General features: G+C 38.1%; 1 protein-coding gene across 4 annotated transcripts in view; it reads right to left on the reverse strand.

Annotated features, from left to right (window-relative positions):
• The window catches only part of LOC309440557 (gamma-aminobutyric acid receptor subunit pi-like), an 85,046-nt gene that overhangs the window by 47,659 nt on the left and 21,619 nt on the right, over positions 1-15,768 (reverse strand). For all 4 annotated transcript variants that reach the window (XM_082054310.1, XM_082054308.1, XM_082054311.1 and 1 more), the window contains one exon: positions 11,493-11,568. The gene's annotated coding sequence lies outside the window, so the exon portion shown is untranslated. The remainder of the gene's footprint in view (positions 1-11,492; positions 11,569-15,768) is intronic.

The following is a 15,768-nucleotide window of genomic DNA, read 5'->3' on the forward strand; positions in this document are numbered from 1 at the left end:
AGAACGCTTGAGCAGAGAGGGAGGAATGAGAACGGAAGGCAGGAGCACCCCTGGGAAGGAGCAGTGCTGGGTTCAAGGGGACAGGCTCCGGGCGGGGAGGGTGCCGCGTTCCCCGAGGCCCATCGCGCCTTACCTGCAGCCGGGGCCGCGCAGGAGCGAGCGCGGCAGCCGCCTCCGTTCAGCCTCGCATTCGGCCGGGCACTGCGGGGGCGCCGCGCCGCGGGACCGTGGGTTCGAGCCCGCCCCCGGCCGGGCGTGGGCGGCAGTGGGAGAGAGCCCCCCCCCCGCTATTGCTAGCTTAAGCCTTCGTAGGTGCCTCTAAGCAGCGTTGTCCCCTTCCCTGTCCCTCCTCCTTTGCTCGTGCTCACACCCATTTTCAATTTCTAGTGGGTCTGGAGATGCTGGAGAGGGCAGTGGTGGGGGACCTCTGCCACACAACGATTTTTGCTGTACCTCCTTAACAAAGCTTGCATAAAACTTTCTGTTTATTTCCTTGTTTTCCTTCTTGCAATTGTCACATCCCAGCTACCTTGGGTAGAGAAGTCCACCTTGCTCTCTATTTGATGTAGAAATTATCTCAGTATATTCAGGTAGCACTGTTCAAGGTTCTCTAGGAGTGAGTGGAAGAAAAATATTAGCTCTGCAGATGGTACTTTAATGTCTGACCTTTCACTTCAGGAGCTGTCTGCAGCTTGCAGATAGACAAAAGTACCACTTTCTCTGCAGAAACACCATTCCGCACAACACGAGATGAAGGAAGTCTCTTGGGGAATGTGATTCTCAACCCAGGCTGTGTTAGGGGAAGCAATTTCTGACAAAGTTGAAGATCTACTGTCAGAAATATTGCCTGTAGCTAGGATACGAGGAAAAGGGAAAAAAATCCTTCCTGACAGGGTCACTACAATCAGTACTAAAATATGGTATTGCTGGTCCATGCCATGGAGGTGGAGAGATAACATCATTTTGATGACTTCAGTTTCAACTATTAGCGCTGCTTTTGGGGACAAAAGTGTTGACAACTGTTGACAAATGCAAAGGCTGAGAGGTCTCAAGCCAGCATCTTCTAGCAGTAAGAACCCTCAGATCTTGCTTCTTAGCACATGCTAGTCTCAGTTTCTGTCAGAAGTAAGCATGTGGGGGTTTTTTTTAATCAAATAATTTGGATTGGAAGGGATCTTTAAAGCTCATCTAGTCTGACCCCTCTTCAACCAGATCAGGTTGCTCAGATCCCTGTCCAGCCTCATCTTGAATGTTTCCAGGGATGGAGCATCTACCACCTCTCTGGGCAACCTGTGCCAGTGTTTTACCACACTCATTGTAAAAAAATTTCTCCTTTTATCTAGTCTGAATCTACCATTTTTTTAGTTTAAAACCATTACTACTTGTCCTTTTTTTTAACTTTATCTTTAAATTAGTTACTGACATGTTGTTATAAGAAGCTGTTTTGATGCTGTGTGACTGCACTAAAATCTCCCCTCAAGCTACAGAACATGGGAAGATCTGAGGCCCAAAATAGGAGAGGAAAAACATATCTCCCCATGACAAAAAATGGAGCATGTTTCCCTACAGTTTTGTGCCTTTCTGCTACTGTTATTGCCTAAAGCTCTTATTTGTCACTGCATCTGTGGGCAGGAGAAATTAGAGAAATGTGAAATCCCATCCTCCCTTCAATGCTGAATGTTGATCCAATTATAAGTCAAGAATATGTGCCGAGCATGCCTGCTCTGGGGTACCTTCCCCCCATATCTAGCTTGCACGGTCTGGCTGACTGTGTAATATGTGTAGTGTTTATCTTTCATCAGTTGAGCAGAAAGAAGCTTGAAACCCAGTGGAAAAAAAAAAAAAATCCCTGATTGTTTCTATTGCAGAACAGCTGCAAGTGGGAGAAACAGCAAGTTTGGTCTCATGTGACATTTCATAGCATTAGAACAGAGAAAAGGCTTTAAAGACAATTCTTTTACCAACTGGTGTAGAGGCAATGCTGATAGTTATTTACTATTCCAAACAGTAGTCCAAGCACAGGTTATATCTAATGGACAGTATCAGAAAAGCTTAAATTTCTAGGGCTCTCTTTCTACCCTCTTCTTAAAACCTATTTCAAGTTCCCACTAACTATGAGTCATAAGTTAAATAGAATTAAAATATTCAGTCTGAAAACTCAGAAACAATGTGCTGTTGCCTGTTTCACTTCACAGTGCTCAAATAGAGAACTCTAAAAAACAGTATTTTAATGAAGTGGGAATTCAGCATCTGTCTGAATTTCAAGGCTTTAAGACAGTTGAGACGCATTTGAAAATCTTGGGCAGCACACATCCTGCTCTCCAAACAAGAGCCTGAAGAATAGCAGTCACTGGGACTCCAGATCACCTGAAACAGACCCTGGGTAGTGTCTGTTGGACACAAGCAAGTAAAAGACAGTGCTAAAAATTTATTACCTTGGCCTGAAATATTAAGGCTGCCAGTAAAACTTGTTAATATAAAATTAAAGCTTATGCTGGTTTAGTCTCCTAAAGCTTAGTGATCCTTCAGAGTGCCTATGGTTCTCATTTTATCTATTCTCAGTTGAGGCTATTGCACCCTCAGCAGGGGCTGTACTAGTTTATCAGCAACTGGCTTATATGAGTCTGTCCCCATGCGCAGAAGCCAAAGTGTCCCCCAAGAGCCAGCTCCTGCCAAGCCCCTGTCCCTTTCGTGCTCCTGCAGCAGTGGGACCTCTGAGGAACTGAACCCGCCACCTGCCCTTGAGCTTAGTCCCAGAAGGGGACAGCTCAATTATTAACCCAAAGCTTAAGTCTTTGAATAGAGCCATTCATTGACTGGGAAAATCAGCTGACTCCATCCTCAGGCTGGTAAAGAGTAATGAAATTGTTTCAGAGGACAACTTGCAGAAAAGACTCCTTGAACACACAGAATCAGGATGCCTGTGGTAAGAAATCATTTAACTCCTCTGTGCATTTATCCTTCTGCATCTGTATTGAAGCTCATGTTGGGTAAATTGTTTTTTTAGTAGATTATCCTAACAGTTTGTAAACTTAGAGGATTGTTGTAACATCCACAGCACTGATTAAACAGCGTTCTAATCTGCAAGGACTTTCAATAGCTGTAATGCCAAGAATAATAGAAAACATAGTGAACTTCTGGTATCCCAGAGGTTCCTGGAGATGTTAAATTCTGATCAGCAGGCTGACTCTGATATTTTTAGGTGCTTGAACTGCTTGCCCAATAACATATAACCCTTATAAATAAGCCAATATTTGCATTATCACTTAAGTATAATATTGATACATAAAATACTTGGCGATGTCATGTATCATAAATGTCCTTGTTAATAATTTGGTTACATTGACATTTAATGGACATATTTTTGGAGATATTAATATAAGCGCAGATACCTGGAATACTGACCAAATAGTTCTGAATAAATGCTGTATTGAGTGAGGGCCTGGAAATGAGACCAAAAAAATACAATTTCATTTCTAAGCTAAATGCAAAGCAAAAAGTGAGAAAATACCTACTGATCTATAGATTTTATTTAAATCTTCACATTTTAATGAGGTAACAGGTAAAACCAATGTTGAGGACTTTCAAAATCTGCTAATTTGAGAGTATCTATTTGAAATTATTATGAACAATTCTACTCCATTATACAGTGTTCCAGTCAATGTAATGGGAAGGATGAAAATGACACCATAAAAAGTGCTCCATCTTTAGAATTCTTTAGAAAAAAGTTGTCTTTATATAAATTATGTGGGAAATAGAGGATGAGTCAATTAATGTTCTAATACCTGATAATGTCTAATCTCAGATAGGAATGTTTGTCCATGAAAGTCTACATTCTTATACCTACTACAGAGTGCATGAATAGTTGCATTTTCAATTATTATAATAATACTCAGTGACCTGAGGGCTACATACTCTGCAACCATTCTGGATTATCTGAGTGGAAAGTAATGAAACATAAAATGGCTCAAATTTAAGATATGTTCCCTTTTTGAATCTTGTTGCCCAGTCACACAACAAATTATTTGAACGTTACCTGTAGCAACAGTCACACATACAAAATAAAAATGATTGTGCTTTATGTATCAGATGTGTTCATTTTTGCTTAGACCCGTCTTGGGGTGAAATTCTTCCCCTCTTAATAAGCTTTTACTTGCCAAGTGAACTTCTCATTTCACTACTTGCTTTTTTCACTGAAGTCACTGATGCTTACTGGGTTATTTAATGTTCATCTGACTTCTTCTAGGATTATTCACATGCTGACATCAAAGCCTGTTCTTACTGAAACTGGGGCCTCCTACCCCCCTGCTCAGTCTGGAGCCCTATGGCTCTGTTACCTTAAGAGATGCTGTTATAGGCAGCCAGGATGCATCTTGCGCCTGAACAACTTCAGCTCAGACCATGGTTTTCAGGCACTGTGCAAACCTTTACTCTTCCCATGTAGTGGCATAGCACTCCGGGGTGAAACCTCTGCAGGAGCAAGGCATCTTCATCTGAAACTACTGTTTCTTTAAAGGTTGTTTTGAGAAGCACATATTTTTGGTTGTGTCTCATGTCAGTTGATTCATAACAGCAAGGTTGCATTGTTTTATTAGCTCTTGCTACACTATTGAATATGTCCAGGTGCTGGCTTTAATGAAGTACTTATGTTTCCATCATGCCTGGAATAATGTCAATACTCAAGAATTATATTAAATGAATGAGAAAGCTGAGATGAAGATAGTGGATTTGATTATCTCAGATAATTGATTTTCTTTGTATGATGCTGTCAATACCTGAAAAGCCAGGTGGATTAACTGATTCTGTCAAGAACAGGCAGGCTTGTGCTAGTCTTGCATAATCTACAATTCACCAGTTTATTATCAGGAGGACAGTGGAAATGTGTAAGCCTATAGCTGCGATGTCTCCTGCTGTTTTGAAAGACTTATATTGAAAGCTAGGATTTTTTGTTATTTTCTTGGTGTGTGTTTGCTTTTACCAGCCTGAAGTGCTCACTTTTCATCATGTACCTGTTCAGCTATCAATAACAAAAAGCCTCTGACAAGTGTGCTACTGAGAAATCAAGCAGCAGTTTTCACAATCCCCATTGCCACAGGGAGCTGTACAGACATTAATAATATGCATTGTGAGCTCTTTGGCCTGGCTATTACATGGGGTAAAATAAATGCACTGGAGTGTAGTTAGTGAACCACAGTCATAGACAGGACCAGGAAAAGCTGTGGGGCTCCAGCCTCACTCTAACTGTCCGGCCAGAAAAATTTGCTGTTGCTCTGTATCCAAGAGATAAAACTGAATTGCTAGGAGGAGGTTGACTTGTCTTCCCCAAGGAGAAGCTGGAGTGGTTACTGAACTGTTCTATGCTTCCTTGTGAGAGAAGTTGTTAGAAAAGTATCACTTTCTCCTGTCCATGCTCAGTCTATCTAAAGATGCCACCAGTGTCCATGATAATGACAACTATCATCAGCTCTGCATGAGATGCACTAAAAGCTGTAAGAATTAATACATTAAAGTTTAATTTCTTAAGTCCTACCTGCTATGTGATCTAAAAGAAGTGATAACATAACACTGAAATTGTACTTTGGCAGAAAATATTTTTTGCAACCCAAATGGGATTGCACTGTGCTGTTAATATGTACCACAAGGCTTAATCTGTCTATGTTTCAGTTTATTCCACTATACTATCTACCAATGACATTAGAGAGTCAAAGTTTAGGGAGATGCTGGGGGAAAAATATTTTACACAAGCATTTCTACTATTAATGTACTCTTGACAGTTTTAATAGCATACTGAGGAAACTCAGACAAATTTTGTTTCTCTAGTTGGCTGTGCACTAGCCCATATTCCAGCACCTATTCTTGTTGTTAAATGTGGAGTTCAACATGCTATTGATTAAGGTGTAGCAGCTATGTACAAACACAAAAAGAATTTGCCAATATTTATTTTAAAAATCAGTTATGAACATGGAGAAAATATTTCTAACAGGCACTTGTCAGCCTTTCATTTACTTAAATACTATGCAAGAAGAATAATAGTGAGGTATGGTAGCCTCCTAAATGTCATTTGAATCATATCTTAAATTTATCAGACTGAAATATAATGTTCACTTTTGTCTGCATTATTAACATACAGTGTAAGAACCCCCATTATGTAGTAATATTAACCCATGAGGTCTATTTAGACCAACAGCTGGTAAAGTTAAATTTCCTACAAGCGATGAGAACATTGTTTTTGTTTGGAATACCTCTTTGTAAGTCTGTCAGATTTAGAGCAAAATTTCCAGGAAGAAAAAAAAAAAAAAATACACTCAAACTATCTGGCTTTTTCTATGAGCTTTGTTAGGGGAAAATTGGAAGTGTCCAGGCAAAGGTGCTGAATGTTTTTCCCCAGCTGCCTCAGCTGCCCTTTGGAGGCCTCCAGCCAGGGTCAGCCACTGCAGCCGTCCTAAGCTGAAATGTCCGTGTTCTGAAAACTTGATGTGAGGCTGACAGATTGCTACGATAGCTTAACATATGTGAACTTTGGGTCATGAAAGAGGATTTCCTCATGTTCCTATTTAAGTCAGGAGTAAAACTTTAATCTGGGTAACGACAGACTTTATTTTCAGCTAGAAAATAAAAAGTAATCTATGTTATTCTTGGGAGATAAAGAGATTTAAATTGAGGAAAAGAAAAAAAAAAAACAACAACTGTGAGAGGTGGGCAGTTATGCTCGAATCAGTTTTCATTTTCCTCAGGAGTGCATGAGGAGTTGTTTCAATTCAAAAGATAGAATATCTGTCTGATCTATTAAACTAGAAGAAAAAATGATTCTGAAAACAGAAAATGCTAAAGGCAGTTTAAAGAGTTATAGATATACACGACATACAAAAATCTCCCAGTGGAAGTTAATGCAAGTCAACATCTACAGTGGTCTTATATGCCACATTGATTAAAAATCACACAGTAACTGATGAAATGGGAATGAATTATGTTCAATGTCACTTTTAATGAACTCAAAGAATTCAGTTCAAACCCACTAAATGAACAGTCCTTGGGATGTGAAGTGCTGAGGCTCAGAGCCTCAAAATAACACTGTTGTGTGTGGTTTAAGTGTCTTCCAAATGGTAATCTTTTTAGCTTGGTTTTTATTATTTTGGGTTTTGTTATTCTATAACCCTACTTCTGTCCTGAATTATTCTTCTCTGGTCTTTAAATGTATTATACTGCAGGCTTGGAATTTCACTTAGAAATCATCCTTTAATGCTTGAAGTTATGCAATTATTATTAATCTCCTGGTATGATTTATATTGATCTCTGATAAAGCAGAGTAATAAGGTTGTATACAGTAAATTTGACAGTCTAATTCCAAGGCCATAGAAATACCGTGGCTCTGCACTGAATGGGGAGCCTAGAAAACTGACATATTTGGGCCAAAGGTGTGGGCTGACAGTAAATAGCTGGTAAACAGGAATTGTGTGTAATGTGTAATTTATGAGGAGGAATACTATGAAAACCCTGTTCTTGTATTTATCCCATGGTTGTAATCTCCAGTGTCTTAAAGGGTGTCTGGACTGATGCTTTGTCCTATGACTTGAGGCATCATCATTTCTCTTGTGGAGCTTGGGCTCTTTAGGTCCAGATAGGGTTCAGTTCAGGATTCTGCCTTTCTTCTAAGAAGGTAGATCTGATCTATGCTAAAAGATCTGATCTTCTTTCCATGTTTATTTGGATGAAAATTTGGATAATTCAATATATATGAGACTAATTATGTGTCAAACCTGAGACTAATAAATTAAATCAAAAGTAGTTAGCTGGGAACCCACAGGCTAATATAACAGCATGTATGTGATTATATCATACACTTTATTTCCCTAACCAGTGAAATTGAAAAAGAATTCAAAGCTGCAGAGTTAATTACTTTTAACAGTGAAATAAAATCCTTAAGTCTTTGTCAGCTCTGTAATGACAATATGATTATACATGTCTAGTCTGGTGACAATGCAGAATTAAATGTCATAACTTTAATAGCTGATGTGCTGATATTTGAAGAATTTGAGGAAGAGCATTGGGTTTGCCTCTGAAGTAAAAACTTTTCAGGAATTTTACTAAAAATTAAAATAAAATGGAAGTAGCTATTACACTTTATACAGCAAAAATGTAAATAAGGTAACTTTTTAACAACCTTAGTTAGTCAGTTCTGCAATAGATGTTCTTCCACAGTTTGGTTTCTATCATACTGAAACATATAACAATATTTGGGGTAGCTGCAAACCTAGAAATTTGAAATTTTGCCTCCTGGAAGTGAAACAGAATATGGAATAATGTCTGCTTTCGGTGAATAAAAATTGCTCAAATTAGTTCATCTACTGCCATCATGTACTAATAAAACAGTAAATTTTAAGGAAACACCATTTAGAGTATTTTAATACAAGTTTACAGTATAATACAAATATGGAATTTTAGGGGCTTGGCCCAAGCTGCAATTCTATTTTACCAGTTATGCACATTTTCTTATGGGATATTTTTTTTCTGAGCAGTTTCAGACAGAAATATAGGAAAAAATGTGAGTTCAGACAAATTTTGTGATATCACACCCTGTTTCATAGATTACAGCTATTTGACACTGCTACGTATATGAATGTGTTTTACTGAAGTCTCTAATCTTCATTACAGAGCAAACCAGACATAAGTATGTGCAGGAAATTGGGTCTGTGTAGGTGCTATTTTGTGCCCTGAAATCAAATAATTGTTTAGAGAACTATACAGACTATAGGTAGGGAAAAGAAAAATAAACTGACCTTGAAATAAGTGAAAGCTATTACTTAATGCTTCCAAAATTGCAGGTTTTGTGCTTCTGTACAGATGTCAGCACATAATTAAGTGAAAGAGAAATCACAGTTGAATCCAGGATAAATACTTTAATTAAAACATTATCTGGTGATCTGCTGAAATGATTCAAGAGTTATCTTAAAAGTAAAATTATGTATGGTATCTAAAGTAGAGAGGATAGTGATTTCTAAAGTGTACATTATGTCAGAAAAACATCTAGTGTAATATTTTAAAATCAAAATATACTATACAATATTGGTGTTTCTGTAGGTTTATACAATGGAAAAAAAAGACAAATCAGGCAGTTCTGACTTGTTTTCGGTTACTCTGTATCTATGGAAAAAGATATCTCAAACGCTTATCAGTTCATCAGTACCTCTTGTCTTCCCATACTCAAGAGGAGCCTAAGCAGAGCACAGTAAATTTTACTGGTGCAGGTATTCATACTTTTATTTCCTATAAGTGCAATGGTGCTTATAGTAATGACACACACAGTGGATGGGAGATGGGTTATTACTCAAAGCAAAATCAAGATCATTTGAATTTTTTTTTGAGAGGAAAACGTTTGTATTAATGATTATTTGCTGTTCCTGCTGCGGGTGGCAGTGTGGTACCATCCTCAAACGCTCTTCTGCTTCAGCAGCTCTTCTCATCTTGTAGAACAAACGTGCATTCATCTTGTGGTCTCCTAGCCTAGGATATGGGCTCATGCTGGTTGCAGACCTAATTCAGGTGAGGTGCATACAGTAGTAGCTGTAATAACAATTTTAAAAGTGAAGTCATGAGAAAGATTGGCAAAGGCAATGTGTGTGTGGATTATTACCACGGCTGACAATTCCAACCCCAGAAGAAGACTTATTGTTTTGGCTTTTAAGGAAGAAGTTTTTCCTAAGGACCTGGTTGCATATAAGGGTTTTGCTGACTTGGTAGCCATGAAGAGTCTGAGGTCAGCAAGCTTGCACATGTAACCAGCTCATGCAATGTATATGGTTTATATAAAGCACTGCCACACCTTTGTTTAAAATGGTTGATAAACCTGTAGGAGCAGGACAGACATTGAGCTTCTGACATGAAGTTGTTTAAGAACTACAGACTGATGTTGAAAATATGTGGACTAACATGAAATTTTAATCTTTCTTTACAGTATTGACTGCTGAGTTCTGCTTATAGACAATGTTATTTACAGGTGCAATGACTGATTTCAGTCAGTAGCTTTATGTAAGTATTTCCTTGTAGCTGTGTTCACCTGCCCCTTATCTAATGAGCTCTCTCTGTATTACCTGAATAATTCCACTTGTTTGAACGTTGATGGATGTTTGGGTAGTTCAGAGTGGGATTTCTGTCATTGTAAGCTCCATAGGAAACTCTGGCTTAGTTCTGCAGTAAAACCAGTTAATGTGTTGTTAAAACTTTCTTGAACTTCAAATGAAAAAACTGAAATGAATCTTTCTGCCTGTATTAAAATTAATTCCATTGTATTGATTTTAGTAGATACCCCTTGAAATCAAACTACTCCTTACAGGAGCTTCACCACAGAAGTCGTTTTATTAGTGAGTAATTTCTTTCCATGATAGCATCTCTAGTATGTAATAGAATTCGGTTCTTTTGTAATACACGCTTGTAAGAGTTCAAGTTGAATGAAATAGTGCATTTTTATTTGTTTATTTTGAAGGGAACTTGGGACAATGATTAATACTAGAAACTAGTAAATCGGTATAATAAACTTGAGTAGACAAAGTATGCTACAATGACTGTTCAGGCCACGCATTGACCATTTCCTTCAGTGATCTAATGTAAGTGAAAATTCCAAGCAGTAGAACTGCTGCCTGGAAATACACCAAGAAATTTAACCCTTGCGAAGAAACTTTCTAATTAATCTCAGAGGACCTATTTATTTGCTTAAATACTGTCAATTAAGCTTAAATTGAATTTTAAATAATTGCTGTTAAATCTTAAATAGACATTTGCCTCAAATCTACAAAAATTTTTTTAAGACTTTTGCCAACCTGATCTAGATTTGTTCCTGGGACAAAGATTTTTGGTTTTTTCCTAAGTATGAATTGAATTTAAATACACAAGCAGTACATGTTTACTGTGTGTAAAGGTAAAGACAGCATATTGGTATAAGAAAACACTGGGAGTTATAAAGTTCACAGACCAAAGAGAACAGACTAGGAATAACGTTAACATTTTTAAAAGTACTTACATGTAATCAATATTTATTTGTATTGTTAGCTTTAAACCAGGTCTTTAGCAATATTTCTACATTCGTACACCACATAAGCAAAGTGTTGCAAGTGCCAATGCTGTTTGTTCTGGCCAAGTTGTGTTTAAGAAGTGGAATTACTGATCCACCACATGCAGTTAAGAGACTGAAGATCTCAAAGCCTTTCCATTAGGCTCCTGGTAGAGTTGTGCCAAGTGTCTCCATACTGGGAGAGCTCTCTATTGGAGGCTGGAGGGTGGCTTGCATGTCAGGAACAAGATTAAAATCACTTGCTAGAGCATATGCTTTCACAAAACCTTGCACTATTTAAACTAATGTACTGGTGAAACAATTTCATTTTTAAGTCAAAAAATTATTATTGAAAAATGTATTTATGTGGAATAGTTTTTATTTTTAACTGACAAGCCCAATGTCACCGTGGCACTCTGAACTGGTGCCTCAGTGCTGACAGTCTTACCTGAACATTGCTGGACACTCTTACTTTAAGTGAGCTTTGTTATTCTGTTCAGTCTGCAATGTTCATATTCTAGCATCTAGAATGGAAAAAAAGTTAAAACTATGAGCACTTATGTTCCTGTTTCTGCAGTGTGATCGCCATATAAATGCACATATTAGTTTTACTACGTTTTCATGGAAGATTTGTATTTTAGCACAGCACACAAAGAAGTTTTGAATACATGAGCTAAACAAATCTTGCACCACAAAGTGGTAAGTTACAATTCAACTACCAACATGTTTGGGGTTTTTTTTAAATATCTCGAAATACCAGGTTTCACTCTATTTAGAAATGCTTTATGTGGAAGTTTCTGCTAATCACCTCTCTCAAAGCCTTAAGTCACCCCACTGTTTAAGTTTGGATAGATTAGGAAGCAGTTTCATTTCCAACAGCTTTTTTGTTTACTTTTACCGTCATCTCCTTAAAGAAAATCAGATCATATTTGCAGTAAAATTCCTGAAATATTTCTTATGTCTTTGTATGTGCAGCTATAACTTATTTAAATTACTTTCCATTTGCTGGGGACAGAGGGAGGAAATATTTATCACTTAGTTTCCTTTCAAATCAGACAGTGATGCTTTTAAGCTTAAGTAATTATATTTTTGAGGTATTTTAGGGTAATACAGTAAACAAAATAATTCCCAGTGTGTGACATAAAAGCACTAAGCCTCTTAGGAACTATCAAATGCAGCCCTGAAATGTGATGATAATAGTGGAAAATTCTATGACAAATAAAAAGATTTTACAGGGTAAAGTAAATTTCATGTAACACAAACTGGTTGCTTTTCACAAGTAAATCAGAGAAACTCAAAGCAAGTTTGTTTTGGTTTGGTTCTCTTTTATTATAGTCGTTAACTTCCACATTCAGAAACTACCAAGCCAAATATCACCTCTCCAGCTGGCCAGTTTTAACCTACATCAACTTTAGGCAATGAACTTGAGTGCAGGTTATTGGAGAGGACTAGATCAGAGGACAGACAGACCCAGAATGTTTCCATAGTTCACACAGGGCCAAATCTAACTCTAAAAATGCATGTAAAGGGACAGGAGTGTCATGTCATCCTTGAGGCTGCTGCGCTGCTGCTGACTGTGGTGACCAGGATGGAAGAAGCTCTTACTGCTTTGTCATGGGACTTACATCAAGAGCACATCAGAGAGTGTTTACAAATGTAGAGAATATTTATTTGGGACAGTTCCTTTGGAAGCAGACAGTGGCACAAACTAAGACAGACAAATGTCTGGATAGATGTCTCCCATGCATTTCTGACCATTTGCACTGCTCACTTGGCCAACCTGCAGGGCAACCCTCAGCCCAAGAGGGCTTTGCAGCACAGAGTTGCCCAAGGACATGGACCAAACTGCTTCTGGGATGCTTTAGGCTATGTCCAGTCTGGTACTCTAACCCCATTGCAGAAGAACATTGAGCTGTAACTGTTAACCCATGAGTGCTCATTGGCCCAAGATGAGGTCTGGCTGGGGTCATCTGGCAGTAAGGGACACGGTGCTTGTGGTGGGTGAGCTGTACAACACTTGCATCCCCTCATCAGTACAGCCCATAGGGGTATATTGCATAGTTATACTTGCAGCTCTTCAGTGCACAGTTGCTCTTGCACAGCCTTGGACAGGGCCCTGTCTGAGTTTCCCTGAGAAGTCATTTAAATTCTGAAAAGACACTTCTTTCTTTCAAAGAAATCGCATAAATGCCTATCTGATCGAAGCAAAGAATGTGTTGGTGATGGTGGGGCTTTAAATGGCTGCAGACAGCCGAGAGAGGTACAGGCAATCCTGGAAGCAGTATGCTTTGGGCAGGCCTCTCAAATACCATCCCAACTCCTCCTTGGTTTGAAAAAAGACAAGAGGCCTGATGGAGGCATGTGGTCATGTTGCAACAAATTGCAATATTCTACTGCACCTCTGGGCCGTGCTCTTTGTTGTGTTTATCTCTGCTGCGGAGGAAATAAGACCTATAGACACCCTGAATTAGGAGACTGAAAGAACAGGCAATCAAAGAACAGAATAATCCTGTAGGGTTTTTTTTAGCTGTTAAGAATCTTGAACCAGACAGCAGGAATATTTTTTTACATAAACTGTCTCTGAACCTTAATGGATCTCATGTCTTTTAAATATTTGTTTCAGCAGTAATCCGTGTTCACCTGCTTAGTTCCCAGCAGCATGCAGCATCACAGTTAATGCAGTTGGTGTCCTATGTGGTGGCACTCCAAGAGGTGACTTGGCTGCCATTTGTTTCCAGTTTCCAATTCTAGCCTGAATGACCAGTATTATTTTACTATTGTGCTGGATTTTGGCTGAAGTCCCAAACTGCTCTTGAACTCAGATTTTTTGAATTGCAGTTGAGGGAGCAAAATCAGGACACAGTAAGAAGTGCCCGAGGGATGGTGTTTGGCTGGTTGGCATTACAATTTTACATTACAGGGTTTCTTTTGATGCTTATCTGCTCCTTGCTTTTTTTTTTTTGTATAGTCACGTTAACAGTTCCTCAGTGTGTAAGGTAGGTTTATAGATTTCCTTTTTAAAATGCTAATTTAGAGAAGGACTCAAGGAAGATGATTTATTCAAGAGTTGCTTTGCCGATGGATTCACAAGGATGCTAAAGGAATAGAAGGCTACATGGAAAAATATACTGAAATGAAACCAAATGGTAAAAAAGGGATTGCGAGCAGAACTGGGTGAGCCTGGAGAGGTAATAGTTGTTACAAGTGAGGGGACCTGTCCTTTCCTCCCATAAAATAATGGTAGGGGTGAAGTTGCCTTTATTAAATCAGACTTAACAGATATATCATGAATAGCCATTTTCCATTAGGAAGAGGTAAAGAAAATCAACTGGAAGATTTCCAGTAGAATGCTCATTTATTGGGAGACTTATACAGATGTGTGTTTAAATAAATAATTTTAATGTGACTGCTGCATTCCTGCATTTTGCCATTCCTGGATCCCAGGAATTTCCAGACAGCTGGAAATAGTGTCAATCTGCAGAACTTAGTTTCACACCTGAGGGTGAAAAAAGATAAGGAAAAAAGTGAAAAAATACAAAAAACAACAGCTGCAATTGTCTCCTTCAAATAAAGAATTAATTATTAGTGAGGATAAGAACAATATTCTATAGTTTAAATGAGTGTGATTCTGTGATTTTTTGGAACATCAGCAAATACTCTAAAAACTAAATACTGTAAAGGCTAGCTTTCTGCAGGTGACAAATACCATTTCATCAAAGCAGTTTTTAAATGAATTTTGTATAAGTCTTGCTACATAAGAAATTGAGAGAAACAACACTTCTCACAAATGAATGCATCATGCAGTAGATCTTCAGCTTGTCGTAGCTGTCCATTGCTGCTGTCATTATCATGTTTTGAAAGGTATGTATGTTAAATATGCACAAAATGCTTGCAAGGTCTCAGTTATTGGCAGTCATTTAGAGAAGTGATGATAGACTACTGCATAAATTATGCAATACTTTGATCACTATACTGTAAATGCCGTCATCTCTAACTTACGGTCTTATATCTGTGAACAATTTAAAGCAATGTTATTACTGTTTTTCTGGAGTAAAACAAGCTTTTATGCTTTAAATTAGTTTAGCAGCATTTCATTCAGAATTTATTACACAGAAAGGCACATCAATTATAACAAATGGGAGATGCCGTAAATCCTTCTCAGATAAAAGAAACAGTTAACAACTAAGATGAAAAAGCCTTATGTAAAAAATATGAAAAGATAAATATTTGTATTAAAAGAAGAATTAATAGGAAATGAGAAAGAGGAGTAGTTAAAAGGGAAAGAGCAACCAGCAGAGGGAGGAAGGGAGTAAAGGAAAGTGAAACATCAAAAAATGAAAGAAAAACGAATGCTGAGGCAGGAGCTGAAGGATGGCAATGGGAACTACATAAGAAAAGACTAACAGCTTGAGGTTGGCAGGGTTTGTGTTTGTACATGCTAATGTAGCCCCCATCAGTTATTCTAGGAGTTCTGTGAGTTTAAATGGGAGGCCACTTTGGGAGAATGCATTTTCCTATTTTGTACTGCTAGGCAGGCCTGTATCACAGTGGTAAGTAATGCTTTATTTCCTGGATTCCAGACTGTTCTTTAAAACAGAGTATTAAAATAATAATAATAATAATGAAAAACAGTCAGGGCAAAAGAGAAGCAGAATAGACTGGGGCTAATCTGCCAGCACTCAGAGGAAAAAACATTTTTCCTGACACAAAGAACCCTATTGTTC

This window comes from Streptopelia decaocto (assembly GCF_964273445.1).
Source record: "Streptopelia decaocto genome assembly, chromosome: 5".
Lineage (NCBI taxonomy): Eukaryota > Metazoa > Chordata > Aves > Columbiformes > Columbidae > Streptopelia > Streptopelia decaocto.